The following is a 15416-nucleotide window of genomic DNA, read 5'->3' on the forward strand; positions in this document are numbered from 1 at the left end:
TGAGAGAGAAGGATTCCCAGAGTTAAAATAGGAAATGCTGGAGTGTTTTGTTGAACTCCACAGGAAGTCAAATGGTGAGTGGTGTTCATGAGCTGCTCAGTCCTTAGATAGAGCAGATGTCTGTGTCTGTGTGAAGACAAATCAGGAGGTGCCTTGCCGTCCCCGGTGCTCCCACATCCCCTCTGCACACGACCAGCTTGGCACTTAGCACACTGGGTTGCAATTACTGTGTTAGCTAAGGAACGGTTCCAGGGTAAAGGAAGCTACAAAGAGATGACAACGAAATGCAACATGGGGTTCTGGATTGGATCCTGGATTGGGAAAATAAATATTGCCGTGAAGGACAGTATTAGGACAATTGGTGAAATTTAAATGTGGGCTCTATCTACTATAGAGGATAATACTATATCAATTTTAAATATTCTTAATATTATCCTTATGCCTTGGTCACATCAGAAAATGTCCTTATTATTAAGAGATGCATGCTGAAGTCTTTAGGGGTGAAGGGACATGATGTCTGCAACTTATTCTCAAATGGTTGTCATATGTAAGGTGACAAAGATTAAGAACTGGTGAATCTTGGTGAAATGTATAAAGAACACATTTTTTAAAATAAAAAGTTCAACATGTTTACCCTTCTTAGTTCTTGATATCCTTCACTGAAATGTTGGCTCCAGGAAGGAAGGGCCTGTGTTTTTTTATCACCCTCGTGTAGGTTGCCAGATAAAATACAGGATGCCCAGGTAACTTTGACTTGCAGATGCACCATGAATAATGGGACATACTTATAGCACTTATACAAAAGAAAAAAAAAAAAACACCTGTTTGGTGTATCTGTAATTCAGAGTTAACTGGGGTTCCTGTATTTTTATTTGCTGATTCTGGCAACCCTGTCCTGAACCAGCAGTTCCCCCAGTAGCGGCAGGGATGTATCTAGGAAATGTCCCCCCTGTTACGGGGACTGAATGACATGGCTTTTCAGAATCCTGATCTGAAGGCTCCTATTAGGTAAGACCCATCATGTCTGAGCACGGAGCTGGGACTTTACCTGTTCTTGGACTTGATCTCCTCCTCGTCCTACTCCCTTTGATGGATCTTTTCTCTTTGAGCTGATGCGAGCTTTCTCCATTTCTCTGTAGTTGGTGGAGTCAGCTGGGTTACATTTTATACTAAGTTACCCACATCCTGACACTCCTGACAGCTTTAAGATCTTCTTCTAACACACTTGAGTAGAATGGATGCTGGAATCTGTTTTGACAGCTGTTGAAAACCTAGACTGTTGCTACAGCAGGTTAAAGAGGTTATTTGTAACACTGGTATTATTTTAACACTGGTATTATTCAGTGAACCTTTTGAAAAGATGTGCACCCTGTTCAGGCAAATAGTATTTTATAGAATTTAAATGATTTTGATGTTCACGGTTAAATTATCAAATATAATGCTCCTAGGGATTATACATGTAGTAATATTTTCCATTAATTTTCCCCACCAATGTAGTAATAGTACATTACAGTGATCTCTATTATCAGTGCCTTTTAAAATGCAGGTGTAGAGTCTTTAAAATACAGCTAGTCTATTGCCAGCTGTCCCATTGATAACCTTCCCTTTAAAAGTGACCTTTGAGCAATTTATAAAGAATGAATATTTATAGTATTTTCTTGTTGAGCTGCTAAAAGAGGGGTCTATGCAAGTAACAGGTGGCTTCAGTTGGCCTGCGTTCACTGAAATGTGATTCAAATAAAGCATTGCATTATTTTACCATTGGAATTGTGATTATGTGCTAGACTGACTTCATTTTTGGCAAATCGCATGTCAGTGTTGAGGTTTGGGTTTAGGGTAGGCTGTCTTGCGTGTGCAGGAACAGGAGAGCTTTGCAGATGAGACATAGCAGCTGAGGGATGAAATATCCAGGATCTTCTTTATGAAGCAGAGGAATTTTTACCAGAAGAGCTGTTGTTCTGCTGGGCTTTAGGGGCAACTGTTCAGGTGAACCCTTTAGACTTAAATGTTCTTTGGTCTTAGGAGAGGGCTCTGTCAAATTAATTATCAGTGCAGTGCTTAGCACATAGTAGGCACTCACAGTAAAATTTGTTCAATAGAATGAAATAGATAGTTATGTTTAGGTTATTATTTAACTTTTTATATGATTTAATTACTTGAATTAGATCTTTCCGTTACTGCCCTTTACTCAATTGCTTGGCAACACACTTGTTAACATGTTTTCTGATTAAAATAAATGTTCCAATCTAAGTTTATTCTAGATAATATTATAATATAAGGAATTAGAGGCATTAAATGGATGAAATGGAATTTGTCACAATAGCTATTTCTGAGAAGTCTATTTTAGTAAGCGTACTTTCTCCTGTGTCTGAAAAGATTTATCACATCGTGCACATCAGGTCCTAGCAAATTGGGTAGAAGAGTTTTTTTTTTTTTTTTTTTTTTTTTTTACAAAACAACATTCTTATAAGAAGCATTACATTTCTATGGGGAAAAACTGAAAAAGAGAGATCACATAAATAACCCCTGTAATCTTATTTCTCATTTTATCGAATATATTTGAGTCTTCTTTCCTACCATCAGTACATAATTTTTTTTACACACATACACAAAAGTAGGACCATATGAACATACTGTCGTGTTTATATGTAGTGTATACATGTGTTTATATGCTGTTCTCTGAAAAAATATATTTGAACTGCCTTTTAAAACTTAATATACCATTCCTATTTTAATGCATCACCATTAGTTTTTTTCCAACAGTATTTTTAATGACTATAGGATTTCATGGTATGGCTGTGCCATAATTTATTAAACCAAAGCCTTATACTTGGTCATTTAGGTTATTTCCAGTTTTTTACAATGCTGTGATAAGCAGCCTTTAAAGCATGGTTATTGCCTTGGGATCCATGCCCAGAAATGCAAGTTCTGGGTCACACATCCTTACAATTTTGTTTAGCGTATATTAACCATATTGCCCTTCTGAAAGTTTGGGCAAATGACTGTTCCTGTGAACATTTAATTATTTAATTCTCGTACACTTTTTTCTACAATGGATATAATTAAAAGCAAGCAAAAGAAACCTATTTTTCTTAGGTTCTTATTTTCAGGTACATTTCTTTGATGATTTTTTTTTTATAGTTATGGTTCAATTATAGTTTTTATCCTTTCTTTCTGTCTCTTTCTCCATCAGGGCATTTGTTTTTACTTACTAATTTATGATCACTGTCACATATATATTTTTTTTCTTTCCAGTTTGTATAACGTGATTTGATGTCCGGAAGTTTAAGATTTTGATGCAGTCAGTCTATTGGTAGGAAAAGGATTTTTGAGAGCAAGTGATATTTCTATCAAAAGCTTATTTTCTCCTCCTGTGTGGTATCATTTAGTTTTCCAGAAGGAAGGAAGAGGTAGCTGCTCAGTTTTAGTTTAATTCCTTCAGAAGAGTTTTAAGTTACTAAAATGTATACGACTTACATATTAAGAATCAAGATATGTCTGTATTTGCGTTGTTTGAATAGTATACCCACAAGCTCAAATTAGTACTTTCATCCAAGAAAGTTCTCATTTTGGAGTTTGGTCCATTTTATATCAAAGCACATTAGAGGTGGGACAAGAGTTAAAATGGGTAAGTGATTCATTGTGTGTGAAATTTTCTGAAGACAGAGTAATTTACATACTCATCTATCAGGAATGCCCAGACTTGGGGATGGTAACAATGACTGCTATAGGCCTGTCACAGCTGATGACTTTCTGATTCATAGACACCTACTGGGTCAAAAAGCCTCATGCTTTTCACTCCAGGGATGGAATTTTGTAGCCATATGTGGTATGAATACTTTGGTTAGATTTTCCATGTTGATATTTTTCTGTCCATTCTGAATCAGATTTGTGCTGCCATATAAATAGCAAGACTCAACTCTTTGTGAAATTATTTCAGAAGCCAAGTGATATTAACATCAGTTAAGCCAGTGATTCTCAATGTGGGGAGTATGCGTGTCCTTCCAGAAGGTAATAAGGTGACTTGTGTCGTTCATTCATTCACTAATTTTATTTTGTGCCTATTCAAAACCGTATTTTTGGTAAGAAGCGACATCTGTGGTGTTAGAAGCTGAGATCCCTCAGTATACAAGACATAGCCCTTTCCTTAATTTGAAAGCAAAGTCCATTGCTTTGGTTTGTTTTAATCATGATAGCTTCATTTTAATTTTCAAAGGCAGGAATTCCCTCTTCCTTAGATGTCTGTGTGGCTCATTTCTTCATGTCCTTCAGGTCTCTGCTCATATGTCTCCTTCTCAGAGAAACCTTCCTGACCACCTTCTCTAAATCTCTTCCCTGGTTTCTTTTATTCACCATGTCATCACCATATGACATATTAAATTATGTATCTGTTTATCATCCAAACCCCCCTCTAGAATGTAAAGTCCGTGAAAGAAGGGTGTTGTCAGTTTTGTTGACTGCTTTCCCACCCCAGCATCAGAAACAGAACGTGGAATATAGCAGGCATGCAATAAATATTTGTTGAATAAATTAATTCACTGAATATTTGCATGCCTGTGATGTGCTGGCACTGTAAGTGGTGATAAATGCTATGAAGAAAAATAAAGCAGGGTAAGGAGACAGAGAGATCTTAAAAATGTCTATCTTAAAAGGATCTGGGTTGGGCTTCCCTGGTGGCGCAGTGGTTGAGAGTCTGCCTGCTAATAATGCAGGGGACACGGGTTCGAGCCCTGGCCTGGGAAGATCCCACATGCCGCGGAGCGGCTGGGCCCGTGAGCCACAACTGCTGAGCCTGCGCGTCTGGAGCCTGTGCTCCGCGGCGAGAGAGGCCGCGGCGGTGAGAGGCCCGCGCATCGCGATGAAGAGTGGCCCCCGCTTGCCACAACTGGAGAAAGCCCTCGCACAGAAACGAAGACCCAACACAGCCAAAATCAATCAATCAATCAATCAATCAAAACATACGCATCTGATTCAAGATCCTCATTAAAAAAAAAAAAAAAAAAAAAAAAAAAAAAAAAAAGGATCTGGGTTATAAAAGGTAGGAAGACACTGATTAGACAGCCTTATCTTCCCTTTTCTTTCTCCTGAGTGTCTTTGCGTCTTCCCCTCTCCCAGCTGTGTCATGGCCACTCTGTTAGTTGTGCCGAGTCTTTCTAAGGCGTGACATTACATTCTTTTCATGCCTCACTCCAAGTGGCCTTCCCACTTGAGTAACATGAAAACCCAAATGTGGTCAGCTCTTGAGTTTGTATTTCCCAGACACTCAGGTGACATGCTTTCCAGCAGCTAGCTTAGAAGTAGCCAAAGGTTGCCTTAGGATTTGAGAGAAAGTTAAATGTTAGTAAGTGTTCAAGGGTGCTTTTATTATAGTTTTCATTTTTTACATAATAATCATGTGATTCTGAACTTAAGTTCTTTGAGAGATGCATAATAGAAAGACTTGCAAGTTTTAAGTCAGAGCTCCTTATCTCAGACCTTCCCTTTCCCCACTTGCTTCTGTAACTTGTCATTCAAACCTTCTAAGATCTCAGCTAGTGTCTCTCAAAGGCGAAGTGGTAGCACCCAAAGAGGATGGATGAGGGCTGTTCTTTGGTTATCACCATGACAGGATTTTAGCACCCGTGATAGGGATACCCAACATCCTGCAAGACATGAGACAGGAGACAGTTGTGTCCGCGAGAAAAATGTCCTGCCCAAGTGCCCCTAGCATAAATGCTGATTCTTTCCCAGTCCTTCTCAACAACGGTGGTCATGGCCTCTATGGGGTACTTTAGAAACCTGTGAGATGGTGTTGGTTTTCACAATGTTAGGGGGTGGTACGCTACTGACATTTAATGGGCTTGGCCAAGGAGGCTAGAAGTCCTGCAATGCATGGGGCAGATGCCCACCTTGGAGAATTTCCCTGCTTCCCACTTGACTTTCCAATGTCCACCAGGCAACAGGGAAGTGAAAAACCCTACTGATAATTATCAGAGCCTACATCCAACTCTATAAGCAAAAGGTACTTTTGCACAACTTGGCTGGAGGTCTGTATCTTTTTTTCTTCTGGACTTTATCTAGAGTCACCTTCCACACTGGCACCGTTACTTGTGGTTTGTAACTGGCTATCAGTTGGTGTGCATAGCTGTTGCATTCATAGTGATTGTAGGATAGGGGCGAGGATCTGACCACTTCATTTTGTCTTCTGGAGATCTCGTGTCTGAAAATGTACATATTGTAATGTATATTATACCATTATAAATTATTTTCCTTTTATTTCTCCTTTATATTGCAGCTAGGTCGTAACATTGATTTATTAGAATTGCCTGTGGATTACGTTATATTACCTGTGATTTTCATTACAGATTATAAAGGGGGCATGGAGTCTGATGAGCTTGAAAACCTTCACTCTAACCTGACAGAAGTTATATTTCTTACTACTCCTCTACATGAACCCTGTTTCAGGCAAAGTTATTTGCTCTGCGTCCCACATTTTCTTTCCCTCCACGTGTGCCTCAAACCACCCCTTCTCCTCCAAGTTCCTTCCATCTCCCTCTCTATAAACCGCACCCACCCATCAGAGCCCAGTTCCCTGGGCAGCCTTGTGAAGTCATCGTTCCTCAACTACCACAGCTCAGTGACTTTCTATTTTTCTTAACTACTGTAGCACTTGTAAGAACTCCTTATTCAACACTTGTCTGCAGCCCAGTGGCATCAGGTATCTTTTTATGTTTAAGTTATCTCCTTGAATAGCTTGCAAGCTTCAGATGGTCCACTTGACTCAGTCTTTTCGTCCCATGCAGTGCCTAGGAATGCTTGATGTTTCTCCAGCTCTCGCTCATGGGCTGCACTCTCTTGTCTTCTTTCCTTTCCCAAATATGAATTCTTTCCTGTCTGTCATTTTGCTCATTATAAAAGTAAAGCACGTTCATTGTTAAGACATTTGTGGAAAAGTAAAAGAAGAAAATAATCATCATTACTGATCTGCCACCCAGAGCCACTCAAGCTGCTGTTTTCTCTGTGTATATCTATGTTTTAAACAAAATTAGAATCACGTACTTTATATGGTTTGTATTTGGCTTACCCCCTGCTTATTTCACTTAATGTTATATCACAAGAATTGTCCTTCGTTACTAAATAGTCTTAGGAAACATATTTATATAAAACAGGTTTTACTGAAAATTTTAGACATACAAAAAATAGAACAGTATGATAAATTCCTAGATACCCAGCATTCAGCGTCAGTAACATCAGCATTCTGCCATTCTGAATATGTGGTTTTTAATGGATGCATACCATTCCATTGTTTGGATGATACATAATTTATTTAAGCATTTCTCTGTTATTGTAAATTTAGATGATTTCTAGTTTTCTATAATTATAGAGGCTTACGTTTTTGTTCTTCTTGTCATAATTATTATTCTTGCTTCCTGGTTAACCTAATTAATTTCTTCATGATTAAGTAACTATGATTATTGTTAGTTTTGTATTCTGGGATTTTTATTATATTTCATATCTGTGGCTGGTTTCATTGTCATTTTTCTTTTCTCCATCCATCAAATATTTCTTGTTCTAGCCAGAATGAGTCTCAAATGAATTACATTAACAAGTTATGTTTCTCTATTCATTTTTTTTTTTAGAGAAAAAAAACTCCTGAAAACTGGCAATGTAAAAGAATGGTATTTACTTTCTAGATAATTTAAGAGACAATCACAAGAAGGAAAGAGAAAATGGTTTCAGGAGAAACAATATCTGGTAAATTATAGTCTTTGCCCAATGGAAATTTATTTTACAAATACTTTATTTTGCTTAATTTTGATTGAAAATTGGCCCCCTCTTATAGGCTGGAATAGTGACCATCTACCTAAACTAAGGTGCACTTGAACCAGTATGTATAAGAGTTTTTATCCAGCTGATTTAAACTTGTATTTTAACAAGTATATTTGGTATTAATTAAAAAACCCATCATCTTTAAATGGAGAGGACCTACATACAGCTTCTCTTTAAAAAGGTAGTTTCTCAGGCAGTGGAGAGAGATGGTTTTCTTAGATCTGGCCCATTGTGAGCTGCGGGAGAATGAGCAAGTGGGAGAGAATTGGATGGGTGGTAGGATTACTAGTTCCCTGTGAAAATGAAGGAAGGATTACTGTTGCCCTAGTTCTGATGGGATTTCTTCTGCAGTATCTGCTGAAATTTCGAGACCAGATCATATACAGGAAGATGACTCATGTACCTACCTACTCTAAGAAAATGACTGCTTCTTTTGTTACAAAGTAAAATACGGTTGCTGTAAAACAAAAAGTAGATTTTCAGATTTTTATAATAGATATGTATAACATAGAAAGCAAAAGTCTCCCATAACCCATACTCCTTGCCACTGAATGACCATGTTAGCATATATTGTATGAATAATGTACAGAAAAAAATGCTACCTTTTAAAATGCTTGTGTTAATTTGGTAATCAGTAACTGTCCAGACCTTTGAAGTATAGAGACCACGTGCAGTTTCTCCTGGTTAGAGGTAAGATGCTAAGTGCAAATAACAGGACAGAACTTGTTAGGTATAGAAAACTATAGCAGAAGGGAAAACTTAAGAAAAGGAAAGAGTTAAGAGCCCAATATTATTATTCAGAGGTTAGATTTTTATCGCTGAATCAGATTTAATTGGTGGTTGTACTTTTTCCCTTGGGAACACATTAAAATTGTCACTATGACAAGATTACTAAATCATGAATGAATTGAAAATATTAAGCTAGTCTCAGTCATACTAACATATCAGCAACTTGTTGGAGCTTAATTTTTGCATTGCAGTTTAAGTGACAGGAATGTACATTGCCAACATTAGGACTTTTAATCTTGGGAACACTGCAAATAATGAATTTCACAAGGTCTATTTACAGTTTAGGGCCAACCATGAATGATTGATTATATTGCTACTCTAACAGGTGTTTAAATAATGAAAACAGTAGAATTTCTGTATGTGAAATACCACTTTGTTCATTCATTTAAAAAAAAGCCTACTCTGTGCCATGAGCTATACTCAGTATTAGAGAGAGAAACTTGTAAGACTTGCCCCTGTCACTCTTTGGTGTCTTGCACATGCTTTCCCATCCGAATACCTTCCTCTCTTCCATCCTTCATGTCCCAACACAGAGGTCACCTATGATGTCCAGCCCTTTTAGCTCTACAGACTGACTTAGCAGATTCCTCGTTGATGTTCTCACATTTGGACACATCCTACTAAAGCATTATCTCATTGTCTTGTAAATAGCATAGATACTGAGTTCTCTGAGGTCAGGGACCTCATATCTCACAGCCTCAGAGTCAGAATGGATACATAGTTGGTGCTAAATGTATGTAGATTAATACATAGTTACTGAATAAATGACTGAAAAGTTCTCTAAAAATGAAATGAAAAATCTAGTAGTGTTGACTAAAATCTTTACATTCCTAACTACAATACAAGGAGTCAAGAAACAGTCTTGAGAGGACTAGAGGAGTAGTGTCCCTCTTAATGCAGATCTTCAGTGTATGATACTTTTTAAAATTAATTTTTGTTGGAGTATAATTGCTTTACAATGTTGTGTTAGTTTCTGCTGTACAGCAAAATGAATCAGCTATACATATACATATATCCCCTCTTTTTTGGATTTCCTTCCCATTTAGGTCACCACAGTGCATCAAGTAGAGTTCCTTGTGCTATACAGTATATTCTCATAAGTTGTCTATTTTATACATAGCATCAATAGTGTATATGTGTCAATCCCAATCTCCCAATTCCTCCCCCCACCCATACATTTGTTCTCTAGTGTATGATATTGATACTTGAATATTAAGATAATTGGATTAAGCATTGCTCCTCAAAGTGTTTTTTGGGGGATCTTGGTTCCCCGACCAGGGATCAAAGCTGCGCCCCCTGCAGTGGAAGCACGGAGTCCTAACCACTGGACCACCAGGGAATTCCCTGCTCCTAAAAGTGTTCAATGGGGTTAAATGGGAGGAAAAGCGTCAATATAACATGTCTTAATGACACATCTCTTTCAAAATTATTAACCGTCTTATGTGGGCATTTCAAGAAAATATAAGAAAAAGATCTTTGCCCTGTGGAGCATATATGATTTCTAAATTTTATTTTTAGTGGGAGGATACCATTTTTTGCCTTTCCTGTTACCTGTTCCAGAGTGGCACTGGTAATCTAAGGACTTTAGTAATTCGGAACTGTGATTTAGAAATTAAGAGTTCATGTAAGGTTCAAGAATTAATATCCTTTAAAGCCAGAAAAAATAGAGTCAAGGTGGCCTCACCTCTTTCCCTGTGGATTCAGACTTGTAGGTGTGGAAGGGAGGGATCTTGATCTTGTCTGTTTAGTATCATAAGTACATCGTGGTTTGTGATATGGGAAGAGGTGCCAGGCAGGTCCTGGCAAGAAAGAGATTGGCTCCCTCAAAAGGGGTAATGGAGGAAATAAGGGGGACTCCTAACAAAATCTAGGCAGAGGTCAGGGAAATCAACAAAAATTGGCGAAGCATCCTAGAGTTAACAATAGAAAGCCATTGCCACTCCTTGGTCCTAAGGAGACAAGGACAGAGAGAATCTCTTGTAACTTGTAAGAGGTTTAGCTGTAGGAAAGTGCTGCCTGACAGGAGCTGTGGCCTTTCAGGGGAAGATTGCAGCAGCAGGAACTGGGGGATAAATACCCCAGCCTTTCTTTCTTCCCTCCCTTTGGTTTCCTGCCGGCCATTCCACTGGATGACCCAAGTAAACCCCAGAGATCAGGGAGCCAAGAGATGTAGTCTGAGGAGGGTGGCCTCCTGGGTCACAGAGCAAGGTAAGAAGGAGGGGGGCGTGGATCTGGAGGGGCAAATGGAGAATATCCAGCTGGGGAGGAAAGTCTTTAAGTTATAAAAAGTAGCCTTCCCTGTTCATAGCATTCCTGTGTTCATTTGAAGGGTTAACTGGTGTGCTTCATTTGTTAGGATTTTATTGCTTGCAGACTAACCTCTAAATCAGATGTCATGAAAGGGAGCCCCATGCGGAAGAGTTTTGTTTGGGTCACGGTATTTTCTTTAAAAGAAAAAAATCTATATTGTCTTTGGGGAGATTCACATCAAAATCTGAGTTTTGTACTTCTTTTGGCAAGTGGAAAATTTGGGAGCATTGAACATGCATTCCTGTATGGAAACAATCTGCTAAGCCTAGTAGCAGCTACCCCTTTAGACAGGTAGGAGCTCTTCACTTTGCCTCAATCCCCACCATTCCCTATTGTGGTCTTAAACCCATATTGCTTCTGCCTGGTCCCTGTAGACATTTGAGTTCATGAACCTGGCTTCAACAAAGCAATTTAGAGAAGGAAGGACAGATGAGTCACACAATCTAGAAAGAGAATGAACTCTGTCTTGGAAGACACACTTCTCTACAAAGGAAATAGAGAGACAGGGAGACTAATCTTGTCCCTAGAGACACAGTCTGAGTGTTAGACTAACTAGGAGAAGGTTTTTCATAGATGAATGAAGTTCAGTTTTACTCTTTTAGGTCAGTCTCTAAGTTTTCTTTTAAACTTTTCATTCTCTTCCATAGAGCAACGGTTGTTGAATGGCATGTGTTCCCAACTCATCCCTTATTTCAGAACAAGGGCATGCTAGGGAAAGAGAAAGGCTGAGGTGGGGCCCAGGGGACCTTGAAACAGAGGGAAGATGAGGAGGCTCTGGAAATAGGGAGAGGAGCCTTTTTGCTCTTTGGTCCATTCTTTTCTCCTAACTGCTGCTCTGTCCCTTCACGAGAGCTGGGTACATGCTGGGGCCCGAATGAATGGACTCAGAGTTACCCTCTCCTTAAGCCTAAAGATTGTCTATGTAATTTTTTAAATTGTGGTAAAACATACATAACATAAAATTTACCATTTTAACCATTTTTAAGTGTATAGTTCTATGGAATTAAGTACATTCACGTTGTTGTACAACCATCACCACCAGCCATCTCCAGAACTCTTCATCTTTCCCAAAGGGAAACACTGTGTGCATGAAACCCTAACTCCCCAATGCCTCCTCCCCCAGCCCCTGGCAACCAGCATCCTACTTTTGTCTCTATGAATTTGATTACTTTAAGTACCTCATCCAATGGAATCATCCAGTGGAATCATCCAATATTTGTTCTTCTGTGTCTGGCTTATTTTATTTAGCACAATATTTTCAAGATGTATACATGTATCAGGATTTCCTTCCTTTTTAAGGCTGAATAACATTCCATTTGTATGTACATAGCACAGTTTGTTTATCAACCCATCTGTTGATGGACATATAAGTTGTTTCTACCTTTGGCTATTGTGAATAATGTTGCTATGAACATAGGTGTACATACATCTGTTCAAATCCCTGCCATCAGTTATTTTATTTTTAAAAAAATTAATTTATTTATTTGGCCACGCCACGCAGCGTGCGGGATCTTAATTCCCTGACCAGGGATCGAACCCGTGCCCCCTCCAGTGGAAGCATGGAGTCTTAACCACTGGACCACCAGGGAAGCCCCAATTGGTTATTTTAAACATTACATATGTAATCCATGTAAAACCCGCACAAACTGTAGAAAACTTGGAAGATACAGATAAAATATAAAAGCAACCATGGATGACCCCAGCATCAAGGATAATGATGATAGCATGTGTGTGACCCTCACTGTGTGCCAGGCACTCTGCTAAATAAGTGCTTTACCTTTTTATTCCTCATAATGGCCTATGAGGTAGTCATGATTGTTCTTCTCATTACAAATGAGAAAAGTGAAGCACAAAGAAGGTTAAAATGCTTAAGATTATACCCAGAAAATGGTACATCCAGTATTCAAACTCAGGCAGTTTGGTTCTGGAGTCTTTGCCTAATATAACCATTATGTTATCCTGTCCACCAAGGCTAATTGCAACATAGCCACAGCCTTCTAAAGTTTTCCTCTGCGAATGTATGCATATAGCTATGTGCATACACACAATGAGGTAATACTGTATACATCTTCTTTTATAATTGGCTTTCTGTATTCAGTAATAAAAGCAAACGTCAACATCTTTAATGACTATGTAATGGCCAATCTTATGAAGATATCATGATTGTTAAATATTGTTATCATAGAAAAAAATTTAGTTTTGTCTCAGTTTTTCACTATTATAAAATACTGTGCACGGGCTTCCCTGGTGGCACAGTGGTTGAGAATCTGCCTGCCAATGCAGGGGACACGGGTTCAAGCCCTGGTCTGGGAAGATCCCACGTGCCGCGGAGCAACTAGGCCCGTGAGCCACAACTGCTGAGCCTGCGCGTCTGGAGCCTGTGCTCTGCAACAAGAGAGGCCGCGATAGTGAGAGGCCCGCGCATCGCGATGAAGAGTGGCCCCCGCTTGCCGCAACTAGAGAAAGCCCTTGCACAGAAAAGAAGACCCAACACAGCCAAAAATAAATAATAAATAAATTTTTAAAATACTGTGCTGTACTTTTTTAATGCACATATTTTCAAACACTGATCCTAATCTTTTCCTTAGGAAAAATAGGTTTACCGTGTGAAAAGTTATTTTTTATCTCTCTCTCTTTATAAAAATTGCTTTATTTTTCTGATTTTAAAAGAAACACAAGCTCATGGCAAAAAATAAGTAAATCAAGACAAAGCAGAGAAGAAGATAAACAACCTGTTTATTAATATAAACAACACTGTCAGGAACATCCTGTTACTCACACTTTTGTGTACTTACCCTGATTTCTTTAGCATAAATTCCTAGGAGAGGAATTGCTGGGGTAATGCACATTTAAAAAAAAAAATTATTTATTTATGTTTGGCTGCATTGGGTCTCCGTTCCTGCGTGAAGGCTTTCTCTAGTTGCGGTGAGCGGGGGCTACTCTTTGTTGCAGTGCATGTGCTTCTCATCGCTGTGGCTTCTCGTTGCAGAGCACGAGCTCTAGGTGTGCGGCCTTCGGTAGTTGTGGCACATGGGCTCAGTAGTTGTGGCGCATGGGCTTAGCTGCTCCACGGCATGTGGGATTTTCCCGGACAAGGGCTCGAACCTGTGTCCCCTGCATTGGCAGGCGGATTCTTAAACACTGCGCCACCAGGGAAGCCCCTGGGGTAATGCACATTTACATTTTTGATAGGTATTCCCAAATAATATACCTATTTGTAAGATGTTTAATTTCTATTGTCATATTGACCTATATTTCTGGAGTAATAGCCACTATTCAAAGAAGTGAGGTCTCAGATATGGACATACATAAGCCAACATAAAGTCAACCTGTTACGTAGGTCAACCTGTAGTGTGACAGGAACACACTACATTTTTATCTACTAGCGCCATCATTATAATCTCAGAACCTTAAATTATCTTTTTTAAACTATACGTGGAAAAATTGGAGCCCATAATTTTTAAAATGTTTAATCTTTATTTTTACAGAGTCTTCGAAGTAAAATTTACATGCCATAAAATTCGCCCATTTGAAGTGTACAATTCAATGATTTTTAGCAAATTTACAGTTGCATAATCATTACCACAGTCCAATTATAGAACATTTTCATCACCCTGTAAAAGATTCTTTGTGCCCACCCTTAATTCCAGGCAACCACTAATCTACTTTCTGACTCTATTGTTCTGTTTTTAATATAAATGGCTTTTAATATAAATGGAATCCTACAATATGTGGTCTGGTTTGTTTCACTTAGCATAATGTTTTCAAGGTTCATCCATGTTGTAGCATGTATCAGTACTCCATTCTTTTTTTAATGGCTGAATAATATCCCGTTGTATGGAAATATCACCTCTTGTTTATCCATTCATCAGTTGATGTGGAGCCCAAAAATTTTGTGTAAAAAATTTTTTTTCTTTGTAGTACGAGCAGATTTTTAAAAAACATTGTAGTGCTTGGGTTGTATCAAGAGAAACGGGCTCCAATTTCTATGATAAAAGATTTAGAATTAGAAGAATTGAGTTCTAATTCTGGACCAGGTATTTCTCTGTCTATATGATCTTGGACAGGTTACTTGGCTTGTCTTAATTTTCTCATCCATTCGGTGATGAAGAATGCCATAATTGACTCCTAGTATTATCATAAAAATTAAATGAGCTAATACCTAGGTGAAAATATAGAGTACTTTGTAAACTACAAAGCAATATACAAATATACCAATATCATCAATAACAGCAGTAATACTATTCCTAAATTTTCCAGGTAGCGTTCCTTCTGATTAGTCCTCAAATTACAGGTTAATTAGTTCAGTGGACATCCCATTAAAACTCTGTGCCTCTTTTCTTCTTAAAACACCGGGGTTTCTCCATTCGAACTAAAAATTTCAGGAGAATTTATGGACTTGTAGTCTTAGATCTTGGAGAGAAGAGACATGTACTCCTGCATACTCCCAGATCATTAATCCTACTTTCATTCTACTCCAAACCTTGTACCACATTATTTCCTAATGC

The 15416-nt window shown here is 38.5% G+C and overlaps 1 protein-coding gene across 3 annotated transcripts in view; it reads left to right on the forward strand.

Annotated features, from left to right (window-relative positions):
• The window catches only part of SAMD4A (sterile alpha motif domain containing 4A), a 223709-nt gene that overhangs the window by 24330 nt on the left and 183963 nt on the right, over positions 1 to 15416 (forward strand). The window lies entirely within an intron of this gene.

This window comes from Balaenoptera acutorostrata, chromosome 3 (assembly GCF_949987535.1).
Source record: "Balaenoptera acutorostrata chromosome 3, mBalAcu1.1, whole genome shotgun sequence".
Classification (NCBI taxonomy): Eukaryota; Metazoa; Chordata; class Mammalia; order Artiodactyla; family Balaenopteridae; genus Balaenoptera; species Balaenoptera acutorostrata.